This window comes from Schistocerca americana, unplaced genomic scaffold (genome assembly GCF_021461395.2).
Source record: "Schistocerca americana isolate TAMUIC-IGC-003095 unplaced genomic scaffold, iqSchAmer2.1 HiC_scaffold_599, whole genome shotgun sequence".
Taxonomy (NCBI): Eukaryota; Metazoa; Arthropoda; class Insecta; order Orthoptera; family Acrididae; genus Schistocerca; species Schistocerca americana.
In genome coordinates, this window is record NW_025726345.1 from 1 (window position 1) to 25,003 (window position 25,003).

Genomic DNA, 25,003 nt, shown 5'->3' on the forward strand with positions numbered 1-25,003 from the left:
TCTTGCTTAAGCATTTTAATCTACTGTAATGACCATAAGGTGCGAAATTGCAGTAAATATCTCAGTTTGAGGGAGAATGTGCTAACCAAGTTCGCCAGGAAGTCTTTGAAAAACGACAAAACAGTACGAATCGGCAGATGTGTTCTGAAATACTTCAGCGCCTGTTGTTGTGTAGCGGTGTACAATTCCTACTTCGATATGTAATTATAAATTTATTCCTTAGTCGACTCGTCTCGTCTCGTCATCTCCTGCAGACGGTTCTTGTGCTTGCGCTGTTATATGGGCCACGACCCGAGCGGCAGCGAGCGGCAGTCGAGCAAAGTCGGGACAAGTCGGGACGGGGACAGAGACAGGAATGGTGCGAATGCACTGCAAATTACGCAAACACCTCGTCTGAGGCGAGGCGAGGCGGGGCGAGGCGAGGAAGCTCACATCGCCAGCAGTGGCGCCCTCCAACAAGACACTGCCACACCCCGCACAGGCCTTACGCCGGTCGGCCGCGCGCCAGCCCTCCTGCGCTGGACACCAGGAACAAGATGCGTCTTCCGCGAGTGTCGAAGGCTGCACGCGCCAAGCGGATGACAGGAGGTGCAACGAGAAGCTGCGCGTCTCACACACACGGCGGCGCGCCCGCTAATTCGGCAGTCGCTCTGCTGGCACGTCGGATTGCGGAAGGAAGTGCTTACAATTACAATTCTGTTCGTGTTTTATGTTGTAAAGTTGTTAGCTTGTAACGATGTAATGTTAATAAATAAGTTCATAAATCTCCAAAAAAAAAAAAACAAATACACGAAGCGCGTCCTTCCGGCTCATAAGTTTTGGATCTCAGGATTGCGTTCGCGCTAACGTGACGAATTGTCAATAAAAAAAAAATGCGGCTGCTTTCGACCGAAAAGTATGATTTTGTGTGTGTTGGATAAGAACCGAATGCGAATTCTTCCATGCGCCTACATTATATGGGCGCCAACGGCCATACCATGTTGAATACACCGGTTCTCGTCCGATCACCGAAGTTAAACAACAGCGGGCGTGGTTAGTACTTGGATGGGTGACCACCTGGGAACACCACGTGCTGTTGGCTCCCTTTCATTTACTTTTTTTTTTTATACCGCCCTCTTTCCATACCACCGTTCTGTTGTGACAAAGATTCTTGCTTAAGCATTTTAATCTACTGTAATGACCATAAGGTGCGAAATTGCAGTAAATATCTCAGTTTGAGGGAGAATGTGCTAACCAAGTTCGCCAGGAAGTCTTTGAAAACGACAAAACAGTACGAATCGGCAGATGTGTTCTGAAATACTTCAGCGCCTGTTGTTGTGTAGCGGTGTACAATTCCTACTTCGATATGTAATTATAAATTTATTCCTTAGTCGACTCGTCTCGTCTCGTCATCTCCTGCAGACGGTTCTTGTGCTTGCGCTGTTATATGGGCCACGACCCGAGCGGCAGCGAGCGGCAGTCGAGCAAAGTCGGGACAAGTCGGGACGGGGACAGAGACAGGAATGGTGCGAATGCACTGCAAATTACGCAAACACCTCGTCTGAGGCGAGGCGAGGCGGGGCGAGGCGAGGAAGCTCACATCGCCAGCAGTGGCGCCCTCCAACAAGACACTGCCACACCCCGCACAGGCCTTACGCCGGTCGGCCGCGCGCCAGCCCTCCTGCGCTGGACACCAGGAACAAGATGCGTCTTCCGCGAGTGTCGAAGGCTGCACGCGCCAAGCGGATGACAGGAGGTGCAACGAGAAGCTGCGCGTCTCACACACACGGCGGCGCGCCCGCTAATTCGGCAGTCGCTCTGCTGGCACGTCGGATTGCGGAAGGAAGTGCTTACAATTACAATTCTGTTCGTTGTTTTATGTTGTAAAGTTGTTAGCTTGTAACGATGTAATGTTAATAAATAAGTTCATAAATCTCCAAAAAAAAAAAAACAAATACACGAAGCGCGTCCTTCCGGCTCATAAGTTTTGGATCTCAGGATTGCGTTCGCGCTAACGTGACGAATTGTCAATAAAAAAAAATGCGGCTGCTTTCGACCGAAAAGTATGATTTTGTGTGTGTTGGGATAAGAACCGAATGCGAATTCTTCCATGCGCCTACATTATATGGGCGCCAACGGCCATACCATGTTGAATACACCGGTTCTCGTCCGATCACCGAAGTTAAACAACAGCGGGCGTGGTTAGTACTTGGATGGGTGACCACCTGGGAACACCACGTGCTGTTGGCTCCCTTTCATTTACTTTTTTTTTTATACCGCCCTCTTTCCATACCACCGTTCTGTTGTGACAAAGATTCTTGCTTAAGCATTTTAATCTACTGTAATGACCATAAGGTGCGAAATTGCAGTAAATATCTCAGTTTGAGGGAGAATGTGCTAACCAAGTTCGCCAGGAAGTCTTTGAAAACGACAAAACAGTACGAATCGGCAGATGTGTTCTGAAATACTTCAGCGCCTGTTGTTGTGTAGCGGTGTACAATTCCTACTTCGATATGTAATTATAAATTTATTCCTTAGTCGACTCGTCTCGTCTCGTCATCTCCTGCAGACGGTTCTTGTGCTTGCGCTGTTATATGGGCCACGACCCGAGCGGCAGCGAGCGGCAGTCGAGCAAAGTCGGGACAAGTCGGGACGGGGACAGAGACAGGAATGGTGCGAATGCACTGCAAATTACGCAAACACCTCGTCTGAGGCGAGGCGAGGCGGGGCGAGGCGAGGAAGCTCACATCGCCAGCAGTGGCGCCCTCCAACAAGACACTGCCACACCCCGCACAGGCCTTACGCCGGTCGGCCGCGCGCCAGCCCTCCTGCGCTGGACACCAGGAACAAGATGCGTCTTCCGCGAGTGTCGAAGGCTGCACGCGCCAAGCGGATGACAGGAGGTGCAACGAGAAGCTGCGCGTCTCACACACACGGCGGCGCGCCCGCTAATTCGGCAGTCGCTCTGCTGGCACGTCGGATTGCGGAAGGAAGTGCTTACAATTACAATTCTGTTCGTGTTTTATGTTGTAAAGTTGTTAGCTTGTAACGATGTAATGTTAATAAATAAGTTCATAAATCTCCAAAAAAAAAAAAACAAATACACGAAGCGCGTCCTTCCGGCTCATAAGTTTTGGATCTCAGGATTGCGTTCGCGCTAACGTGACGAATTGTCAATAAAAAAAAATGCGGCTGCTTTCGACCGAAAAGTATGATTTTGTGTGTGTTGGGATAAGAACCGAATGCGAATTCTTCCATGCGCCTACATTATATGGGCGCCAACGGCCATACCATGTTGAATACACCGGTTCTCGTCCGATCACCGAAGTTAAACAACAGCGGGCGTGGTTAGTACTTGGATGGGTGACCACCTGGGAACACCACGTGCTGTTGGCTCCCTTTCATTTACTTTTTTTTTTTATACCGCCCTCTTTCCATACCACCGTTCTGTTGTGACAAAGATTCTTGCTTAAGCATTTTAATCTACTGTAATGACCATAAGGTGCGAAATTGCAGTAAATATCTCAGTTTGAGGGAGAATGTGCTAACCAAGTTCGCCAGGAAGTCTTTGAAAACGACAAAACAGTACGAATCGGCAGATGTGTTCTGAAATACTTCAGCGCCTGTTGTTGTGTAGCGGTGTACAATTCCTACTTCGATATGTAATTATAAATTTATTCCTTAGTCGACTCGTCTCGTCTCGTCATCTCCTGCAGACGGTTCTTGTGCTTGCGCTGTTATATGGGCCACGACCCGAGCGGCAGCGAGCGGCAGTCGAGCAAAGTCGGGACAAGTCGGGACGGGGACAGAGACAGGAATGGTGCGAATGCACTGCAAATTACGCAAACACCTCGTCTGAGGCGAGGCGAGGCGGGGCGAGGCGAGGAAGCTCACATCGCCAGCAGTGGCGCCCTCCAACAAGACACTGCCACACCCCGCACAGGCCTTACGCCGGTCGGCCGCGCGCCAGCCCTCCTGCGCTGGACACCAGGAACAAGATGCGTCTTCCGCGAGTGTCGAAGGCTGCACGCGCCAAGCGGATGACAGGAGGTGCAACGAGAAGCTGCGCGTCTCACACACACGGCGGCGCGCCGCTAATTCGGCAGTCGCTCTGCTGGCACGTCGGATTGCGGAAGGAAGTGCTTACAATTACAATTCTGTTCGTGTTTTATGTTGTAAAGTTGTTAGCTTGTAACGATGTAATGTTAATAAATAAGTTCATAAATCTCCAAAAAAAAAAAAACAAATACACGAAGCGCGTCCTTCCGGCTCATAAGTTTTGGATCTCAGGATTGCGTTCGCGCTAACGTGACGAATTGTCAATAAAAAAAAATGCGGCTGCTTTCGACCGAAAAGTATGATTTTGTGTGTGTTGGGATAAGAACCGAATGCGAATTCTTCCATGCGCCTACATTATATGGGCGCCAACGGCCATACCATGTTGAATACACCGGTTCTCGTCCGATCACCGAAGTTAAACAACAGCGGGCGTGGTTAGTACTTGGATGGGTGACCACCTGGGAACACCACGTGCTGTTGGCTCCCTTTCATTTACTTTTTTTTTTTATACCGCCCTCTTTCCATACCACCGTTCTGTTGTGACAAAGATTCTTGCTTAAGCATTTTAATCTACTGTAATGACCATAAGGTGCGAAATTGCAGTAAATATCTCAGTTTGAGGGAGAATGTGCTAACCAAGTTCGCCAGGAAGTCTTTGAAAACGACAAAACAGTACGAATCGGCAGATGTGTTCTGAAATACTTCAGCGCCTGTTGTTGTGTAGCGGTGTACAATTCCTACTTCGATATGTAATTATAAATTTATTCCTTAGTCGACTCGTCTCGTCTCGTCATCTCCTGCAGACGGTTCTTGTGCTTGCGCTGTTATATGGGCCACGACCCGAGCGGCAGCGAGCGGCAGTCGAGCAAAGTCGGGACAAGTCGGGACGGGGACAGAGACAGGAATGGTGCGAATGCACTGCAAATTACGCAAACACCTCGTCTGAGGCGAGGCGGGGCGAGGCGAGGAAGCTCACATCGCCAGCAGTGGCGCCCTCCAACAAGACACTGCCACACCCCGCACAGGCCTTACGCCGGTCGGCCGCGCGCCAGCCCTCCTGCGCTGGACACCAGGAACAAGATGCGTCTTCCGCGAGTGTCGAAGGCTGCACGCGCCAAGCGGATGACAGGAGGTGCAACGAGAAGCTGCGCGTCTCACACACACGGCGGCGCGCCCGCTAATTCGGCAGTCGCTCTGCTGGCACGTCGGATTGCGGAAGGAAGTGCTTACAATTACAATTCTGTTCGTGTTTTATGTTGTAAAGTTGTTAGCTTGTAACGATGTAATGTTAATAAATAAGTTCATAAATCTCCAAAAAAAAAAAAACAAATACACGAAGCGCGTCCTTCCGGCTCATAAGTTTTGGATCTCAGGATTGCGTTCGCGCTAACGTGACGAATTGTCAATAAAAAAAAATGCGGCTGCTTTCGACCGAAAAGTATGATTTTGTGTGTGTTGGGATAAGAACCGAATGCGAATTCTTCCATGCGCCTACATTATATGGGCGCCAACGGCCATACCATGTTGAATACACCGGTTCTCGTCCGATCACCGAAGTTAAACAACAGCGGGCGTGGTTAGTACTTGGATGGGTGACCACCTGGGAACACCACGTGCTGTTGGCTCCCTTTCATTTACTTTTTTTTTTTATACCGCCCTCTTTCCATACCACCGTTCTGTTGTGACAAAGATTCTTGCTTAAGCATTTTAATCTACTGTAATGACCATAAGGTGCGAAATTGCAGTAAATATCTCAGTTTGAGGGAGAATGTGCTAACCAAGTTCGCCAGGAAGTCTTTGAAAACGACAAAACAGTACGAATCGGCAGATGTGTTCTGAAATACTTCAGCGCCTGTTGTTGTGTAGCGGTGTACAATTCCTACTTCGATATGTAATTATAAATTTATTCCTTAGTCGACTCGTCTCGTCTCGTCATCTCCTGCAGACGGTTCTTGTGCTTGCGCTGTTATATGGGCCACGACCCGAGCGGCAGCGAGCGGCAGTCGAGCAAAGTCGGGACAAGTCGGGACGGGGACAGAGACAGGAATGGTGCGAATGCACTGCAAATTACGCAAACACCTCGTCTGAGGCGAGGCGAGGCGGGGCGAGGCGAGGAAGCTCACATCGCCAGCAGTGGCGCCCTCCAACAAGACACTGCCACACCCCGCACAGGCCTTACGCCGGTCGGCCGCGCGCCAGCCCTCCTGCGCTGGACACCAGGAACAAGATGCGTCTTCCGCGAGTGTCGAAGGCTGCACGCGCCAAGCGGATGACAGGAGGTGCAACGAGAAGCTGCGCGTCTCACACACACGGCGGCGCGCCCGCTAATTCGGCAGTCGCTCTGCTGGCACGTCGGATTGCGGAAGGAAGTGCTTACAATTACAATTCTGTTCGTGTTTTATGTTGTAAAGTTGTTAGCTTGTAACGATGTAATGTTAATAAATAAGTTCATAAATCTCCAAAAAAAAAAAAACAAATACACGAAGCGCGTCCTTCCGGCTCATAAGTTTTGGATCTCAGGATTGCGTTCGCGCTAACGTGACGAATTGTCAATAAAAAAAAATGCGGCTGCTTTCGACCGAAAAGTATGATTTTGTGTGTGTTGGGATAAGAACCGAATGCGAATTCTTCCATGCGCCTACATTATATGGGCGCCAACGGCCATACCATGTTGAATACACCGGTTCTCGTCCGATCACCGAAGTTAAACAACAGCGGGCGTGGTTAGTACTTGGATGGGTGACCACCTGGGAACACCACGTGCTGTTGGCTCCCTTTCATTTACTTTTTTTTTTTATACCGCCCTCTTTCCATACCACCGTTCTGTTGTGACAAAGATTCTTGCTTAAGCATTTTAATCTACTGTAATGACCATAAGGTGCGAAATTGCAGTAAATATCTCAGTTTGAGGGAGAATGTGCTAACCAAGTTCGCCAGGAAGTCTTTGAAAACGACAAAACAGTACGAATCGGCAGATGTGTTCTGAAATACTTCAGCGCCTGTTGTTGTGTAGCGGTGTACAATTCCTACTTCGATATGTAATTATAAATTTATTCCTTAGTCGACTCGTCTCGTCTCGTCATCTCCTGCAGACGGTTCTTGTGCTTGCGCTGTTATATGGGCCACGACCCGAGCGGCAGCGAGCGGCAGTCGAGCAAAGTCGGGACAAGTCGGGACGGGGACAGAGACAGGAATGGTGCGAATGCACTGCAAATTACGCAAACACCTCGTCTGAGGCGAGGCGGGGCGAGGCGAGGAAGCTCACATCGCCAGCAGTGGCGCCCTCCAACAAGACACTGCCACACCCCGCACAGGCCTTACGCCGGTCGGCCGCGCGCCAGCCCTCCTGCGCTGGACACCAGGAACAAGATGCGTCTTCCGCGAGTGTCGAAGGCTGCACGCGCCAAGCGGATGACAGGAGGTGCAACGAGAAGCTGCGCGTCTCACACACACGGCGGCGCGCCCGCTAATTCGGCAGTCGCTCTGCTGGCACGTCGGATTGCGGAAGGAAGTGCTTACAATTACAATTCTGTTCGTGTTTTATGTTGTAAAGTTGTTAGCTTGTAACGATGTAATGTTAATAAATAAGTTCATAAATCTCCAAAAAAAAAAAAACAATACACGAAGCGCGTCCTTCCGGCTCATAAGTTTTGGATCTCAGGATTGCGTTCGCGCTAACGTGACGAATTGTCAATAAAAAAAAATGCGGCTGCTTTCGACCGAAAAGTATGATTTTGTGTGTGTTGGGATAAGAACCGAATGCGAATTCTTCCATGCGCCTACATTATATGGGCGCCAACGGCCATACCATGTTGAATACACCGGTTCTCGTCCGATCACCGAAGTTAAACAACAGCGGGCGTGGTTAGTACTTGGATGGGTGACCACCTGGGAACACCACGTGCTGTTGGCTCCCTTTCATTTACTTTTTTTTTTTATACCGCCCTCTTTCCATACCACCGTTCTGTTGTGACAAAGATTCTTGCTTAAGCATTTTAATCTACTGTAATGACCATAAGGTGCGAAATTGCAGTAAATATCTCAGTTTGAGGGAGAATGTGCTAACCAAGTTCGCCAGGAAGTCTTTGAAAACGACAAAACAGTACGAATCGGCAGATGTGTTCTGAAATACTTCAGCGCCTGTTGTTGTGTAGCGGTGTACAATTCCTACTTCGATATGTAATTATAAATTTATTCCTTAGTCGACTCGTCTCGTCTCGTCATCTCCTGCAGACGGTTCTTGTGCTTGCGCTGTTATATGGGCCACGACCCGAGCGGCAGCGAGCGGCAGTCGAGCAAAGTCGGGACAAGTCGGGACGGGGACAGAGACAGGAATGGTGCGAATGCACTGCAAATTACGCAAACACCTCGTCTGAGGCGAGGCGAGGCGGGGCGAGGCGAGGAAGCTCACATCGCCAGCAGTGGCGCCCTCCAACAAGACACTGCCACACCCCGCACAGGCCTTACGCCGGTCGGCCGCGCGCCAGCCCTCCTGCGCTGGACACCAGGAACAAGATGCGTCTTCCGCGAGTGTCGAAGGCTGCACGCGCCAAGCGGATGACAGGAGGTGCAACGAGAAGCTGCGCGTCTCACACACACGGCGGCGCGCCCGCTAATTCGGCAGTCGCTCTGCTGGCACGTCGGATTGCGGAAGGAAGTGCTTACAATTACAATTCTGTTCGTGTTTTATGTTGTAAAGTTGTTAGCTTGTAACGATGTAATGTTAATAAATAAGTTCATAAATCTCCAAAAAAAAAAAAACAAATACACGAAGCGCGTCCTTCCGGCTCATAAGTTTTGGATCTCAGGATTGCGTTCGCGCTAACGTGACGAATTGTCAATAAAAAAAAATGCGGCTGCTTTCGACCGAAAAGTATGATTTTGTGTGTGTTGGGATAAGAACCGAATGCGAATTCTTCCATGCGCCTACATTATATGGGCGCCAACGGCCATACCATGTTGAATACACCGGTTCTCGTCCGATCACCGAAGTTAAACAACAGCGGGCGTGGTTAGTACTTGGATGGGTGACCACCTGGGAACACCACGTGCTGTTGGCTCCCTTTCATTTACTTTTTTTTTTATACCGCCCTCTTTCCATACCACCGTTCTGTTGTGACAAAGATTCTTGCTTAAGCATTTTAATCTACTGTAATGACCATAAGGTGCGAAATTGCAGTAAATATCTCAGTTTGAGGGAGAATGTGCTAACCAAGTTCGCCAGGAAGTCTTTGAAAACGACAAAACAGTACGAATCGGCAGATGTGTTCTGAAATACTTCAGCGCCTGTTGTTGTGTAGCGGTGTACAATTCCTACTTCGATATGTAATTATAAATTTATTCCTTAGTCGACTCGTCTCGTCTCGTCATCTCCTGCAGACGGTTCTTGTGCTTGCGCTGTTATATGGGCCACGACCCGAGCGGCAGCGAGCGGCAGTCGAGCAAAGTCGGGACAAGTCGGGACGGGGACAGAGACAGGAATGGTGCGAATGCACTGCAAATTACGCAAACACCTCGTCTGAGGCGAGGCGAGGCGGGGCGAGGCGAGGAAGCTCACATCGCCAGCAGTGGCGCCCTCCAACAAGACACTGCCACACCCCGCACAGGCCTTACGCCGGTCGGCCGCGCGCCAGCCCTCCTGCGCTGGACACCAGGAACAAGATGCGTCTTCCGCGAGTGTCGAAGGCTGCACGCGCCAAGCGGATGACAGGAGGTGCAACGAGAAGCTGCGCGTCTCACACACACGGCGGCGCGCCCGCTAATTCGGCAGTCGCTCTGCTGGCACGTCGGATTGCGGAAGGAAGTGCTTACAATTACAATTCTGTTCGTGTTTTATGTTGTAAAGTTGTTAGCTTGTAACGATGTAATGTTAATAAATAAGTTCATAAATCTCCAAAAAAAAAAAAACAAATACACGAAGCGCGTCCTTCCGGCTCATAAGTTTTGGATCTCAGGATTGCGTTCGCGCTAACGTGACGAATTGTCAATAAAAAAAAATGCGGCTGCTTTCGACCGAAAAGTATGATTTTGTGTGTGTTGGGATAAGAACCGAATGCGAATTCTTCCATGCGCCTACATTATATGGGCGCCAACGGCCATACCATGTTGAATACACCGGTTCTCGTCCGATCACCGAAGTTAAACAACAGCGGGCGTGGTTAGTACTTGGATGGGTGACCACCTGGGAACACCACGTGCTGTTGGCTCCCTTTCATTTACTTTTTTTTTTTATACCGCCCTCTTTCCATACCACCGTTCTGTTGTGACAAAGATTCTTGCTTAAGCATTTTAATCTACTGTAATGACCATAAGGTGCGAAATTGCAGTAAATATCTCAGTTTGAGGGAGAATGTGCTAACCAAGTTCGCCAGGAAGTCTTTGAAAACGACAAAACAGTACGAATCGGCAGATGTGTTCTGAAATACTTCAGCGCCTGTTGTTGTGTAGCGGTGTACAATTCCTACTTCGATATGTAATTATAAATTTATTCCTTAGTCGACTCGTCTCGTCTCGTCATCTCCTGCAGACGGTTCTTGTGCTTGCGCTGTTATATGGGCCACGACCCGAGCGGCAGCGAGCGGCAGTCGAGCAAAGTCGGGACAAGTCGGGACGGGGACAGAGACAGGAATGGTGCGAATGCACTGCAAATTACGCAAACACCTCGTCTGAGGCGAGGCGAGGCGGGGCGAGGCGAGGAAGCTCACATCGCCAGCAGTGGCGCCCTCCAACAAGACACTGCCACACCCCGCACAGGCCTTACGCCGGTCGGCCGCGCGCCAGCCCTCCTGCGCTGGACACCAGGAACAAGATGCGTCTTCCGCGAGTGTCGAAGGCTGCACGCGCCAAGCGGATGACAGGAGGTGCAACGAGAAGCTGCGCGTCTCACACACACGGCGGCGCGCCCGCTAATTCGGCAGTCGCTCTGCTGGCACGTCGGATTGCGGAAGGAAGTGCTTACAATTACAATTCTGTTCGTGTTTTATGTTGTAAAGTTGTTAGCTTGTAACGATGTAATGTTAATAAATAAGTTCATAAATCTCCAAAAAAAAAAAAACAAATACACGAAGCGCGTCCTTCCGGCTCATAAGTTTTGGATCTCAGGATTGCGTTCGCGCTAACGTGACGAATTGTCAATAAAAAAAAATGCGGCTGCTTTCGACCGAAAAGTATGATTTTGTGTGTGTTGGGATAAGAACCGAATGCGAATTCTTCCATGCGCCTACATTATATGGGCGCCAACGGCCATACCATGTTGAATACACCGGTTCTCGTCCGATCACCGAAGTTAAACAACAGCGGGCGTGGTTAGTACTTGGATGGGTGACCACCTGGGAACACCACGTGCTGTTGGCTCCCTTTCATTTACTTTTTTTTTTTATACCGCCCTCTTTCCATACCACCGTTCTGTTGTGACAAAGATTCTTGCTTAAGCATTTTAATCTACTGTAATGACCATAAGGTGCGAAATTGCAGTAAATATCTCAGTTTGAGGGAGAATGTGCTAACCAAGTTCGCCAGGAAGTCTTTGAAAACGACAAAACAGTACGAATCGGCAGATGTGTTCTGAAATACTTCAGCGCCTGTTGTTGTGTAGCGGTGTACAATTCCTACTTCGATATGTAATTATAAATTTATTCCTTAGTCGACTCGTCTCGTCTCGTCATCTCCTGCAGACGGTTCTTGTGCTTGCGCTGTTATATGGGCCACGACCCGAGCGGCAGCGAGCGGCAGTCGAGCAAAGTCGGGACAAGTCGGGACGGGGACAGAGACAGGAATGGTGCGAATGCACTGCAAATTACGCAAACACCTCGTCTGAGGCGAGGCGGGGCGAGGCGAGGAAGCTCACATCGCCAGCAGTGGCGCCCTCCAACAAGACACTGCCACACCCCGCACAGGCCTTACGCCGGTCGGCCGCGCGCCAGCCCTCCTGCGCTGGACACCAGGAACAAGATGCGTCTTCCGCGAGTGTCGAAGGCTGCACGCGCCAAGCGGATGACAGGAGGTGCAACGAGAAGCTGCGCGTCTCACACACACGGCGGCGCGCCCGCTAATTCGGCAGTCGCTCTGCTGGCACGTCGGATTGCGGAAGGAAGTGCTTACAATTACAATTCTGTTCGTGTTTTATGTTGTAAAGTTGTTAGCTTGTAACGATGTAATGTTAATAAATAAGTTCATAAATCTCCAAAAAAAAAAAAACAAATACACGAAGCGCGTCCTTCCGGCTCATAAGTTTTGGATCTCAGGATTGCGTTCGCGCTAACGTGACGAATTGTCAATAAAAAAAAATGCGGCTGCTTTCGACCGAAAAGTATGATTTTGTGTGTGTTGGGATAAGAACCGAATGCGAATTCTTCCATGCGCCTACATTATATGGGCGCCAACGGCCATACCATGTTGAATACACCGGTTCTCGTCCGATCACCGAAGTTAAACAACAGCGGGCGTGGTTAGTACTTGGATGGGTGACCACCTGGGAACACCACGTGCTGTTGGCTCCCTTTCATTTACTTTTTTTTTTTATACCGCCCTCTTTCCATACCACCGTTCTGTTGTGACAAAGATTCTTGCTTAAGCATTTTAATCTACTGTAATGACCATAAGGTGCGAAATTGCAGTAAATATCTCAGTTTGAGGGAGAATGTGCTAACCAAGTTCGCCAGGAAGTCTTTGAAAACGACAAAACAGTACGAATCGGCAGATGTGTTCTGAAATACTTCAGCGCCTGTTGTTGTGTAGCGGTGTACAATTCCTACTTCGATATGTAATTATAAATTTATTCCTTAGTCGACTCGTCTCGTCTCGTCATCTCCTGCAGACGGTTCTTGTGCTTGCGCTGTTATATGGGCCACGACCCGAGCGGCAGCGAGCGGCAGTCGAGCAAAGTCGGGACAAGTCGGGACGGGGACAGAGACAGGAATGGTGCGAATGCACTGCAAATTACGCAAACACCTCGTCTGAGGCGAGGCGAGGCGGGGCGAGGCGAGGAAGCTCACATCGCCAGCAGTGGCGCCCTCCAACAAGACACTGCCACACCCCGCACAGGCCTTACGCCGGTCGGCCGCGCGCCAGCCCTCCTGCGCTGGACACCAGGAACAAGATGCGTCTTCCGCGAGTGTCGAAGGCTGCACGCGCCAAGCGGATGACAGGAGGTGCAACGAGAAGCTGCGCGTCTCACACACACGGCGGCGCGCCCGCTAATTCGGCAGTCGCTCTGCTGGCACGTCGGATTGCGGAAGGAAGTGCTTACAATTACAATTCTGTTCGTGTTTTATGTTGTAAAGTTGTTAGCTTGTAACGATGTAATGTTAATAAATAAGTTCATAAATCTCCAAAAAAAAAAAAACAAATACACGAAGCGCGTCCTTCCGGCTCATAAGTTTTGGATCTCAGGATTGCGTTCGCGCTAACGTGACGAATTGTCAATAAAAAAAAATGCGGCTGCTTTCGACCGAAAAGTATGATTTTGTGTGTGTTGGGATAAGAACCGAATGCGAATTCTTCCATGCGCCTACATTATATGGGCGCCAACGGCCATACCATGTTGAATACACCGGTTCTCGTCCGATCACCGAAGTTAAACAACAGCGGGCGTGGTTAGTACTTGGATGGGTGACCACCTGGGAACACCACGTGCTGTTGGCTCCCTTTCATTTACTTTTTTTTTTATACCGCCCTCTTTCCATACCACCGTTCTGTTGTGACAAAGATTCTTGCTTAAGCATTTTAATCTACTGTAATGACCATAAGGTGCGAAATTGCAGTAAATATCTCAGTTTGAGGGAGAATGTGCTAACCAAGTTCGCCAGGAAGTCTTTGAAAACGACAAAACAGTACGAATCGGCAGATGTGTTCTGAAATACTTCAGCGCCTGTTGTTGTGTAGCGGTGTACAATTCCTACTTCGATATGTAATTATAAATTTATTCCTTAGTCGACTCGTCTCGTCTCGTCATCTCCTGCAGACGGTTCTTGTGCTTGCGCTGTTATATGGGCCACGACCCGAGCGGCAGCGAGCGGCAGTCGAGCAAAGTCGGGACAAGTCGGGACGGGGACAGAGACAGGAATGGTGCGAATGCACTGCAAATTACGCAAACACCTCGTCTGAGGCGAGGCGAGGCGGGGCGAGGCGAGGAAGCTCACATCGCCAGCAGTGGCGCCCTCCAACAAGACACTGCCACACCCCGCACAGGCCTTACGCCGGTCGGCCGCGCGCCAGCCCTCCTGCGCTGGACACCAGGAACAAGATGCGTCTTCCGCGAGTGTCGAAGGCTGCACGCGCCAAGCGGATGACAGGAGGTGCAACGAGAAGCTGCGCGTCTCACACACACGGCGGCGCGCCCGCTAATTCGGCAGTCGCTCTGCTGGCACGTCGGATTGCGGAAGGAAGTGCTTACAATTACAATTCTGTTCGTGTTTTATGTTGTAAAGTTGTTAGCTTGTAACGATGTAATGTTAATAAATAAGTTCATAAATCTCCAAAAAAAAAAAAACAAATACACGAAGCGCGTCCTTCCGGCTCATAAGTTTTGGATCTCAGGATTGCGTTCGCGCTAACGTGACGAATTGTCAATAAAAAAAAATGCGGCTGCTTTCGACCGAAAAGTATGATTTTGTGTGTGTTGGGATAAGAACCGAATGCGAATTCTTCCATGCGCCTACATTATATGGGCGCCAACGGCCATACCATGTTGAATACACCGGTTCTCGTCCGATCACCGAAGTTAAACAACAGCGGGCGTGGTTAGTACTTGGATGGGTGACCACCTGGGAACACCACGTGCTGTTGGCTCCCTTTCATTTACTTTTTTTTTTATACCGCCCTCTTTCCATACCACCGTTCTGTTGTGACAAAGATTCTTGCTTAAGCATTTTAATCTACTGTAATGACCATAAGGTGCGAAATTGCAGTAAATATCTCAGTTTGAGGGAGAATGTGCTAACCAAGTTCGCCAGGAAGTCTTTGAAAACGACAAAACAGTACGAATCGGCAGATGTGTTCTGAAATACTTCAGCGCCTGTTGTTGTGTAGCGGTGTACAATTCCTACTTCGATATGTAATTATAAATTTATTCCTTAGTCGACTCGTCTCGTCTCGTCATCTCCTGCAGACGGTTCTTGTGCTTGCGCTGTTATATGGGCCACGACCCGAGCGGCAGCGAGCGGCAGTCGAGCAAAGTCGGGACAAGTCGGGACGGGGACAGAGACAGGAATGGTGCGAATGCACTGCAAATTACGCAAACACCTCGTCTGAGGCGAGGCGAGGCGGGGCGAGGCGAGGAAGCTCACATCGCCAGCAGTGGCGCCCTCCAACAAGACACTGCCACACCCCGCACAGGCCTTACGCCGGTCGGCCGCGCGCCAGCCCTCCTGCGCTGGACACCAGGAACAAGATGCGTCTTCCGCGAGTGTCGAAGGCTGCACGCGCCAAGCGGATGACAGGAGGTGCAACGAGAAGCTGCGCGTCTCACACACACGGCGGCGCGCCCGCTAATTCGGCAGTCGCTCTGCTGGCACGTCGGATTGCGGAAGGAAGTGCTTACAATTACAATTCTGTTCGTGTTTTATGTTGTAAAGTTGTTAGCTTGTAACGATGTAATGTTAATAAATAAGTTCATAAATCTCCAAAAAAAAAAAAAAACAAATACACGAAGCGCGTCCTTCCGGCTCATAAGTTTTGGATCTCAGGATTGCGTTCGCGCTAACGTGACGAATTGTCAATAAAAAAAAATGCGGCTGCTTTCGACCGAAAAGTATGATTTTGTGTGTGTTGGGATAAGAACCGAATGCGAATTCTTCCATGCGCCTACATTATATGGGCGCCAACGGCCATACCATGTTGAATACACCGGTTCTCGTCCGATCACCGAAGTTAAACAACAGCGGGCGTGGTTAGTACTTGGATGGGTGACCACCTGGGAACACCACGTGCTGTTGGCTCCCTTTCATTTACTTTTTTTTTTTATACCGCCCTCTTTCCATACCACCGTTCTGTTGTGACAAAGATTCTTGCTTAAGCATTTTAATCTACTGTAATGACCATAAGGTGCGAAATTGCAGTAAATATCTCAGTTTGAGGGAGAATGTGCTAACCAAGTTCGCCAGGAAGTCTTTGAAAACGACAAAACAGTACGAATCGGCAGATGTGTTCTGAAATACTTCAGCGCCTGTTGTTGTGTAGCGGTGTACAATTCCTACTTCGATATGTAATTATAAATTTATTCCTTAGTCGACTCGTCTCGTCTCGTCATCTCCTGCAGACGGTTCTTGTGCTTGCGCTGTTATATGGGCCACGACCCGAGCGGCAGCGAGCGGCAGTCGAGCAAAGTCGGGACAAGTCGGGACGGGGACAGAGACAGGAATGGTGCGAATGCACTGCAAATTACGCAAACACCTCGTCTGAGGCGAGGCGAGGCGGGGCGAGGCGAGGAAGCTCACATCGCCAGCAGTGGCGCCCTCCAACAAGACACTGCCACACCCCGCACAGGCCTTACGCCGGTCGGCCGCGCGCCAGCCCTCCTGCGCTGGACACCAGGAACAAGATGCGTCTTCCGCGAGTGTCGAAGGCTGCACGCGCCAAGCGGATGACAGGAGGTGCAACGAGAAGCTGCGCGTCTCACACACACGGCGGCGCGCCCGCTAATTCGGCAGTCGCTCTGCTGGCACGTCGGATTGCGGAAGGAAGTGCTTACAATTACAATTCTGTTCGTGTTTTATGTTGTAAAGTTGTTAGCTTGTAACGATGTAATGTTAATAAATAAGTTCATAAATCTCCAAAAAAAAAAAAACAAATACACGAAGCGCGTCCTTCCGGCTCATAAGTTTTGGATCTCAGGATTGCGTTCGCGCTAACGTGACGAATTGTCAATAAAAAAAAATGCGGCTGCTTTCGACCGAAAAGTATGATTTTGTGTGTGTTGGGATAAGAACCGAATGCGAATTCTTCCATGCGCCTACATTATATGGGCGCCAACGGCCATACCATGTTGAATACACCGGTTCTCGTCCGATCACCGAAGTTAAACAACAGCGGGCGTGGTTAGTACTTGGATGGGTGACCACCTGGGAACACCACGTGCTGTTGGCTCCCTTTCATTTACTTTTTTTTTTTATACCGCCCTCTTTCCATACCACCGTTCTGTTGTGACAAAGATTCTTGCTTAAGCATTTTAATCTACTGTAATGACCATAAGGTGCGAAATTGCAGTAAATATCTCAGTTTGAGGGAGAATGTGCTAACCAAGTTCGCCAGGAAGTCTTTGAAAACGACAAAACAGTACGAATCGGCAGATGTGTTCTGAAATACTTCAGCGCCTGTTGTTGTGTAGCGGTGTACAATTCCTACTTCGATATGTAATTATAAATTTATTCCTTAGTCGACTCGTCTCGTCTCGTCATCTCCTGCAGACGGTTCTTGTGCTTGCGCTGTTATATGGGCCACGACCCGAGCGGCAGCGAGCGGCAGTCGAGCAAAGTCGGGACAAGTCGGGACGGGGACAGAGACAGGAATGGTGCGAATGCACTGCAAATTACGCAAACACCTCGTCTGAGGCGAGGCGAGGCGGGGCGAGGCGAGGAAGCTCACATCGCCAGCAGTGGCGCCCTCCAACAAGACACTGCCACACCCCGCACAGGCCTTACGCCGGTCGGCCGCGCGCCAGCCCTCCTGCGCTGGACACCAGGAACAAGATGCGTCTTCCGCGAGTGTCGAAGGCTGCACGCGCCAAGCGGATGACAGGAGGTGCAACGAGAAGCTGCGCGTCTCACACACACGGCGGCGCGCCCGCTAATTCGGCAGTCGCTCTGCTGGCACGTCGGATTGCGGAAGGAAGTGCTTACAATTACAATTCTGTTCGTGTTTTATGTTGTAAAGTTGTTAGCTTGTAACGATGTAATGTTAATAAATAAGTTCATAAATCTCCAAAAAAAAAAAAACAAATACACGAAGCGCGTCCTTCCGGCTCATAAGTTTTGGATCTCAGGATTGCGTTCGCGCTAACGTGACGAATTGTCAATAAAAAAAAATGCGGCTGCTTTCGACCGAAAAGTATGATTTTGTGTGTGTTGGGATAAGAACCGAATGCGAATTCTTCCATGCGCCTACATTATATGGGCGCCAACGGCCATACCATGTTGAATACACCGGTTCTCGTCCGATCACCCAAGTTAAACAACAGCGGGCGTGGTTAGTACTTGGATGGGTGACCACCTGGGAACACCACGTGCTGTTGGCTCCCTTTCATTTACTTTTTTTTTTTATACCGCCCTCTTTCCATACCACCGTTCTGTTGTGACAAAGATTCTTGCTTAAGCATTTTAATCTACTGTAATGACCATAAGGTGCGAAATTGCAGTAAATATCTCAGTTTGAGGGAGAATGTGCTAACCAAGTTCGCCAGGAAGTCTTTGAAAACGACAAAACAGTACGAATCGGCAGATGTGTTCTGAAATACTTCAGCGCCTGTTGTTGTGTAGCGGTGTACAATTCCTACTTCGATATGTAATTATAAATTTATTCCTTAGTCGACTCGTCTCGTCTCGTCATCTCCTGCAGACGGTTCTTGTGCTTGCGCTGTTATATGGGCCACGACCCGAGCGGCAGCGAGCGGCAGTCGAGCAAAGTCGGGACAAGTCGGGACGGGGACAGAGACAGGAATGGTGCGAATGCACTGCAAATTACGCAAACACCTCGTCTGAGGCGAGGCGGGGCGAGGCGAGGAAGCTCACATCGCCAGCAGTGGCGCCCTCCAACAAGACACTGCCACACCCCGCACAGGCCTTACGCCGGTCGGCCGCGCGCCAGCCCTCCTGCGCTGGACACCAGGAACAAGATGCGTCTTCCGCGAGTGTCGAAGGCTGCACGCGCCAAGCGGATGACAGGAGGTGCAACGAGAAGCTGCGCGTCTCACACACACGGCGGCGCGCCCGCTAATTCGGCAGTCGCTCTGCTGGCACGTCGGATTGCGGAAGGAAGTGCTTACAATTACAATTCTGTTCGTGTTTTATGTTGTAAAGTTGTTAGCTTGTAACGATGTAATGTTAATAAATAAGTTCATAAATCTCCAAAAAAAAAAAAACAAATACACGAAGCGCGTCCTTCCGGCTCATAAGTTTTGGATCTCAGGATTGCGTTCGCGCTAACGTGACGAATTGTCAATAAAAAAAAATGCGGCTGCTTTCGACCGAAAAGTATGATTTTGTGTGTGTTGGGATAAGAACCGAATGCGAATTCTTCCATGCGCCTACATTATATGGGCGCCAACGGCCATACCATGTTGAATACACCGGTTCTCGTCCGATCACCGAAGTTAAACAACAGCGGGCGTGGTTAGTACTTGGATGGGTGACCACCTGGGAACACCACGTGCTGTTGGCTCCCTTTCATTTACTTTTTTTTTTATACCGCCCTCTTTCCATACCACCGTTCTGTTGTGACAAAGATTCTTGCTTAAGCATTTTAATCTACTGTAATGACCATAAGGTGCGAAATTGCAGTAAATATCTCAGTTTGAGGGAGAATGTGCTAACCAAGTTCGCCAGGAAGTCTTTGAAAACGACAAAACAGTACGAATCGGCAGATGTGTTCTGAAATACTTCAGCGCCTGTTGTTGTGTAGCGGTGTACAATTCCTACTTCGATATGTAATTATAAATTTATTCCTTAGTCGACTCGTCTCGTCTCGTCATCTCCTGCAGACGGTTCTTGTGCTTGCGCTGTTATATGGGCCACGACCCGAGCGGCAGCGAGCGGCAGTCGAGCAAAGTCGGGACAAGTCGGGACGGGGACAGAGACAGGAATGGTGCGAATGCACTGCAAATTACGCAAACACCTCGTCTGAGGCGAGGCGAGGCGGGGCGAGGCGAGGAAGCTCACATCGCCAGCAGTGGCGCCCTCCAACAAGACACTGCCACACCCCGCACAGGCCTTACGCCGGTCGGCCGCGCGCCAGCCCTCCTGCGCTGGACACCAGGAACAAGATGCGTCTTCCGCGAGTGTCGAAGGCTGCACGCGCCAAGCGGATGACAGGAGGTGCAACGAGAAGCTGCGCGTCTCACACACACGGCGGCGCGCCCGCTAATTCGGCAGTCGCTCTGCTGGCACGTCGGATTGCGGAAGGAAGTGCTTACAATTACAATTCTGTTCGTGTTTTATGTTGTAAAGTTGTTAGCTTGTAACGATGTAATGTTAATAAATAAGTTCATAAATCTCCAAAAAAAAAAAAACAAATACACGAAGCGCGTCCTTCCGGCTCATAAGTTTTGGATCTCAGGATTGCGTTCGCGCTAACGTGACGAATTGTCAATAAAAAAAAATGCGGCTGCTTTCGACCGAAAAGTATGATTTTGTGTGTGTTGGGATAAGAACCGAATGCGAATTCTTCCATGCGCCTACATTATATGGGCGCCAACGGCCATACCATGTTGAATACACCGGTTCTCGTCCGATCACCGAAGTTAAACAACAGCGGGCGTGGTTAGTACTTGGATGGGTGACCACCTGGGAACACCACGTGCTGTTGGCTCCCTTTCATTTACTTTTTTTTTTTATACCGCCCTCTTTCCATACCACCGTTCTGTTGTGACAAAGATTCTTGCTTAAGCATTTTAATCTACTGTAATGACCATAAGGTGCGAAATTGCAGTAAATATCTCAGTTTGAGGGAGAATGTGCTAACCAAGTTCGCCAGGAAGTCTTTGAAAACGACAAAACAGTACGAATCGGCAGATGTGTTCTGAAATACTTCAGCGCCTGTTGTTGTGTAGCGGTGTACAATTCCTACTTCGATATGTAATTATAAATTTATTCCTTAGTCGACTCGTCTCGTCTCGTCATCTCCTGCAGACGGTTCTTGTGCTTGCGCTGTTATATGGGCCACGACCCGAGCGGCAGCGAGCGGCAGTCGAGCAAAGTCGGGACAAGTCGGGACGGGGACAGAGACAGGAATGGTGCGAATGCACTGCAAATTACGCAAACACCTCGTCTGAGGCGAGGCGGGGCGAGGCGAGGAAGCTCACATCGCCAGCAGTGGCGCCCTCCAACAAGACACTGCCACACCCCGCACAGGCCTTACGCCGGTCGGCCGCGCGCCAGCCCTCCTGCGCTGGACACCAGGAACAAGATGCGTCTTCCGCGAGTGTCGAAGGCTGCACGCGCCAAGCGGATGACAGGAGGTGCAACGAGAAGCTGCGCGTCTCACACACACGGCGGCGCGCCCGCTAATTCGGCAGTCGCTCTGCTGGCACGTCGGATTGCGGAAGGAAGTGCTTACAATTACAATTCTGTTCGTGTTTTATGTTGTAAAGTTGTTAGCTTGTAACGATGTAATGTTAATAAATAAGTTCATAAATCTCCAAAAAAAAAAAAACAAATACACGAAGCGCGTCCTTCCGGCTCATAAGTTTTGGATCTCAGGATTGCGTTCGCGCTAACGTGACGAATTGTCAATAAAAAAAAATGCGGCTGCTTTCGACCGAAAAGTATGATTTTGTGTGTGTTGGGATAAGAACCGAATGCGAATTCTTCCATGCGCCTACATTATATGGGCGCCAACGGCCATACCATGTTGAATACACCGGTTCTCGTCCGATCACCGAAGTTAAACAACAGCGGGCGTGGTTAGTACTTGGATGGGTGACCACCTGGGAACACCACGTGCTGTTGGCTCCCTTTCATTTACTTTTTTTTTTATACCGCCCTCTTTCCATACCACCGTTCTGTTGTGACAAAGATTCTTGCTTAAGCATTTTAATCTACTGTAATGACCATAAGGTGCGAAATTGCAGTAAATATCTCAGTTTGAGGGAGAATGTGCTAACCAAGTTCGCCAGGAAGTCTTTGAAAACGACAAAACAGTACGAATCGGCAGATGTGTTCTGAAATACTTCAGCGCCTGTTGTTGTGTAGCGGTGTACAATTCCTACTTCGATATGTAATTATAAATTTATTCCTTAGTCGACTCGTCTCGTCTCGTCATCTCCTGCAGACGGTTCTTGTGCTTGCGCTGTTATATGGGCCACGACCCGAGCGGCAGCGAGCGGCAGTCGAGCAAAGTCGGGACAAGTCGGGACGGGGACAGAGACAGGAATGGTGCGAATGCACTGCAAATTACGCAAACACCTCGTCTGAGGCGAGGCGGGGCGAGGCGAGGAAGCTCACATCGCCAGCAGTGGCGCCCTCCAACAAGACACTGCCACACCCCGCACAGGCCTTACGCCGGTCGGCCGCGCGCCAGCCCTCCTGCGCTGGACACCAGGAACAAGATGCGTCTTCCGCGAGTGTCGAAGGCTGCACGCGCCAAGCGGATGACAGGAGGTGCAACGAGAAGCTGCGCGTCTCACACACACGGCGGCGCGCCCGCTAATTCGGCAGTCGCTCTGCTGGCACGTCGGATTGCGGAAGGAAGTGCTTACAATTACAATTCTGTTCGTGTTTTATGTTGTAAAGTTGTTAGCTTGTAACGATGTAATGTTAATAAATAAGTTCATAAATCTCCAAAAAAAAAAAAACAAATACACGAAGCGCGTCCTTCCGGCTCATAAGTTTTGGATCTCAGGATTGCGTTCGCGCTAACGTGACGAATTGTCAATAAAAAAAAATGCGGCTGCTTTCGACCGAAAAGTATGATTTTGTGTGTGTTGGGATAAGAACCGAATGCGAATTCTTCCATGCGCCTACATTATATGGGCGCCAACGGCCATACCATGTTGAATACACCGGTTCTCGTCCGATCACCGAAGTTAAACAACAGCGGGCGTGGTTAGTACTTGGATGGGTGACCACCTGGGAACACCACGTGCTGTTGGCTCCCTTTCATTTACTTTTTTTTTTATACCGCCCTCTTTCCATACCACCGTTCTGTTGTGACAAAGATTCTTGCTTAAGCATTTTAATCTACTGTAATGACCATAAGGTGCGAAATTGCAGTAAATATCTCAGTTTGAGGGAGAATGTGCTAACCAAGTTCGCCAGGAAGTCTTTGAAAACGACAAAACAGTACGAATCGGCAGATGTGTTCTGAAATACTTCAGCGCCTGTTGTTGTGTAGCGGTGTACAATTCCTACTTCGATATGTAATTATAAATTTATTCCTTAGTCGACTCGTCTCGTCTCGTCATCTCCTGCAGACGGTTCTTGTGCTTGCGCTGTTATATGGGCCACGACCCGAGCGGCAGCGAGCGGCAGTCGAGCAAAGTCGGGACAAGTCGGGACGGGGACAGAGACAGGAATGGTGCGAATGCACTGCAAATTACGCAAACACCTCGTCTGAGGCGAGGCGGGGCGAGGCGAGGAAGCTCACATCGCCAGCAGTGGCGCCCTCCAACAAGACACTGCCACACCCCGCACAGGCCTTACGCCGGTCGGCCGCGCGCCAGCCCTCCTGCGCTGGACACCAGGAACAAGATGCGTCTTCCGCGAGTGTCGAAGGCTGCACGCGCCAAGCGGATGACAGGAGGTGCAACGAGAAGCTGCGCGTCTCACACACACGGCGGCGCGCCCGCTAATTCGGCAGTCGCTCTGCTGGCACGTCGGATTGCGGAAGGAAGTGCTTACAATTACAATTCTGTTCGTGTTTTATGTTGTAAAGTTGTTAGCTTGTAACGATGTAATGTTAATAAATAAGTTCATAAATCTCCAAAAAAAAAAAAACAAATACACGAAGCGCGTCCTTCCGGCTCATAAGTTTTGGATCTCAGGATTGCGTTCGCGCTAACGTGACGAATTGTCAATAAAAAAAAATGCGGCTGCTTTCGACCGAAAAGTATGATTTTGTGTGTGTTGGGATAAGAACCGAATGCGAATTCTTCCATGCGCCTACATTATATGGGCGCCAACGGCCATACCATGTTGAATACACCGGTTCTCGTCCGATCACCGAAGTTAAACAACAGCGGGCGTGGTTAGTACTTGGATGGGTGACCACCTGGGAACACCACGTGCTGTTGGCTCCCTTTCATTTACTTTTTTTTTTATACCGCCCTCTTTCCATACCACCGTTCTGTTGTGACAAAGATTCTTGCTTAAGCATTTTAATCTACTGTAATGACCATAAGGTGCGAAATTGCAGTAAATATCTCAGTTTGAGGGAGAATGTGCTAACCAAGTTCGCCAGGAAGTCTTTGAAAACGACAAAACAGTACGAATCGGCAGATGTGTTCTGAAATACTTCAGCGCCTGTTGTTGTGTAGCGGTGTACAATTCCTACTTCGATATGTAATTATAAATTTATTCCTTAGTCGACTCGTCTCGTCTCGTCATCTCCTGCAGACGGTTCTTGTGCTTGCGCTGTTATATGGGCCACGACCCGAGCGGCAGCGAGCGGCAGTCGAGCAAAGTCGGGACAAGTCGGGACGGGGACAGAGACAGGAATGGTGCGAATGCACTGCAAATTACGCAAACACCTCGTCTGAGGCGAGGCGAGGCGGGGCGAGGCGAGGAAGCTCACATCGCCAGCAGTGGCGCCCTCCAACAAGACACTGCCACACCCCGCACAGGCCTTACGCCGGTCGGCCGCGCGCCAGCCCTCCTGCGCTGGACACCAGGAACAAGATGCGTCTTCCGCGAGTGTCGAAGGCTGCACGCGCCAAGCGGATGACAGGAGGTGCAACGAGAAGCTGCGCGTCTCACACACACGGCGGCGCGCCCGCTAATTCGGCAGTCGCTCTGCTGGCACGTCGGATTGCGGAAGGAAGTGCTTACAATTACAATTCTGTTCGTGTTTTATGTTGTAAAGTTGTTAGCTTGTAACGATGTAATGTTAATAAATAAGTTCATAAATCTCCAAAAAAAAAAAAACAAATACACGAAGCGCGTCCTTCCGGCTCATAAGTTTTGGATCTCAGGATTGCGTTCGCGCTAACGTGACGAATTGTCAATAAAAAAAAATGCGGCTGCTTTCGACCGAAAAGTATGATTTTGTGTGTGTTGGGATAAGAACCGAATGCGAATTCTTCCATGCGCCTACATTATAT

At 49.7% G+C, this 25,003-nt stretch overlaps 21 non-coding genes across 21 annotated transcripts; all 21 read left to right on the plus strand.

Moving 5' to 3' along the window:
- The first annotated feature begins 962 nt into the window (after positions 1-962).
- On the plus strand, positions 963-1,081 carry LOC124587311. Its single transcript, XR_006975424.1, has one exon. It is a non-coding gene; the product is annotated as a 5S ribosomal RNA (ribosomal RNA).
- A 1,029-nt stretch (positions 1,082-2,110) lies between these two features.
- On the plus strand, positions 2,111-2,229 carry LOC124587347. The gene has a single exon (XR_006975457.1). It is a non-coding gene; the product is annotated as a 5S ribosomal RNA (ribosomal RNA).
- Positions 2,230-3,256: 1,027 nt separating this feature from the next.
- LOC124587359 lies at positions 3,257-3,375 on the plus strand. The gene has a single exon (XR_006975468.1). It is a non-coding gene; the product is annotated as a 5S ribosomal RNA (ribosomal RNA).
- A 1,027-nt stretch (positions 3,376-4,402) lies between these two features.
- Positions 4,403-4,521, plus strand: LOC124587372. Its single transcript, XR_006975479.1, has one exon. It is a non-coding gene; the product is annotated as a 5S ribosomal RNA (ribosomal RNA).
- A 1,023-nt stretch (positions 4,522-5,544) lies between these two features.
- On the plus strand, positions 5,545-5,663 carry LOC124587384. The gene has a single exon (XR_006975490.1). It is a non-coding gene; the product is annotated as a 5S ribosomal RNA (ribosomal RNA).
- A 1,028-nt stretch (positions 5,664-6,691) lies between these two features.
- LOC124587318 lies at positions 6,692-6,810 on the plus strand. The gene has a single exon (XR_006975430.1). It is a non-coding gene; the product is annotated as a 5S ribosomal RNA (ribosomal RNA).
- Positions 6,811-7,832: 1,022 nt separating this feature from the next.
- On the plus strand, positions 7,833-7,951 carry LOC124587330. The gene has a single exon (XR_006975441.1). It is a non-coding gene; the product is annotated as a 5S ribosomal RNA (ribosomal RNA).
- A 1,028-nt stretch (positions 7,952-8,979) lies between these two features.
- On the plus strand, positions 8,980-9,098 carry LOC124587339. Its single transcript, XR_006975449.1, has one exon. It is a non-coding gene; the product is annotated as a 5S ribosomal RNA (ribosomal RNA).
- A 1,027-nt stretch (positions 9,099-10,125) lies between these two features.
- LOC124587340 lies at positions 10,126-10,244 on the plus strand. Its single transcript, XR_006975450.1, has one exon. It is a non-coding gene; the product is annotated as a 5S ribosomal RNA (ribosomal RNA).
- A 1,028-nt stretch (positions 10,245-11,272) lies between these two features.
- On the plus strand, positions 11,273-11,391 carry LOC124587341. The gene has a single exon (XR_006975451.1). It is a non-coding gene; the product is annotated as a 5S ribosomal RNA (ribosomal RNA).
- Positions 11,392-12,414: 1,023 nt separating this feature from the next.
- Positions 12,415-12,533, plus strand: LOC124587342. Its single transcript, XR_006975452.1, has one exon. It is a non-coding gene; the product is annotated as a 5S ribosomal RNA (ribosomal RNA).
- Positions 12,534-13,561: 1,028 nt separating this feature from the next.
- LOC124587343 lies at positions 13,562-13,680 on the plus strand. The gene has a single exon (XR_006975453.1). It is a non-coding gene; the product is annotated as a 5S ribosomal RNA (ribosomal RNA).
- A 1,027-nt stretch (positions 13,681-14,707) lies between these two features.
- LOC124587344 lies at positions 14,708-14,826 on the plus strand. Its single transcript, XR_006975454.1, has one exon. It is a non-coding gene; the product is annotated as a 5S ribosomal RNA (ribosomal RNA).
- A 1,029-nt stretch (positions 14,827-15,855) lies between these two features.
- Positions 15,856-15,974, plus strand: LOC124587345. Its single transcript, XR_006975455.1, has one exon. It is a non-coding gene; the product is annotated as a 5S ribosomal RNA (ribosomal RNA).
- Positions 15,975-17,002: 1,028 nt separating this feature from the next.
- LOC124587346 lies at positions 17,003-17,121 on the plus strand. The gene has a single exon (XR_006975456.1). It is a non-coding gene; the product is annotated as a 5S ribosomal RNA (ribosomal RNA).
- A 1,028-nt stretch (positions 17,122-18,149) lies between these two features.
- On the plus strand, positions 18,150-18,268 carry LOC124587337. The gene has a single exon (XR_006975448.1). It is a non-coding gene; the product is annotated as a 5S ribosomal RNA (ribosomal RNA).
- A 1,023-nt stretch (positions 18,269-19,291) lies between these two features.
- LOC124587348 lies at positions 19,292-19,410 on the plus strand. Its single transcript, XR_006975458.1, has one exon. It is a non-coding gene; the product is annotated as a 5S ribosomal RNA (ribosomal RNA).
- Positions 19,411-20,437: 1,027 nt separating this feature from the next.
- LOC124587350 lies at positions 20,438-20,556 on the plus strand. The gene has a single exon (XR_006975459.1). It is a non-coding gene; the product is annotated as a 5S ribosomal RNA (ribosomal RNA).
- A 1,023-nt stretch (positions 20,557-21,579) lies between these two features.
- Positions 21,580-21,698, plus strand: LOC124587351. Its single transcript, XR_006975460.1, has one exon. It is a non-coding gene; the product is annotated as a 5S ribosomal RNA (ribosomal RNA).
- Positions 21,699-22,720: 1,022 nt separating this feature from the next.
- LOC124587352 lies at positions 22,721-22,839 on the plus strand. Its single transcript, XR_006975461.1, has one exon. It is a non-coding gene; the product is annotated as a 5S ribosomal RNA (ribosomal RNA).
- A 1,022-nt stretch (positions 22,840-23,861) lies between these two features.
- LOC124587353 lies at positions 23,862-23,980 on the plus strand. Its single transcript, XR_006975462.1, has one exon. It is a non-coding gene; the product is annotated as a 5S ribosomal RNA (ribosomal RNA).
- Positions 23,981-25,003: the final 1,023 nt, after the last annotated feature.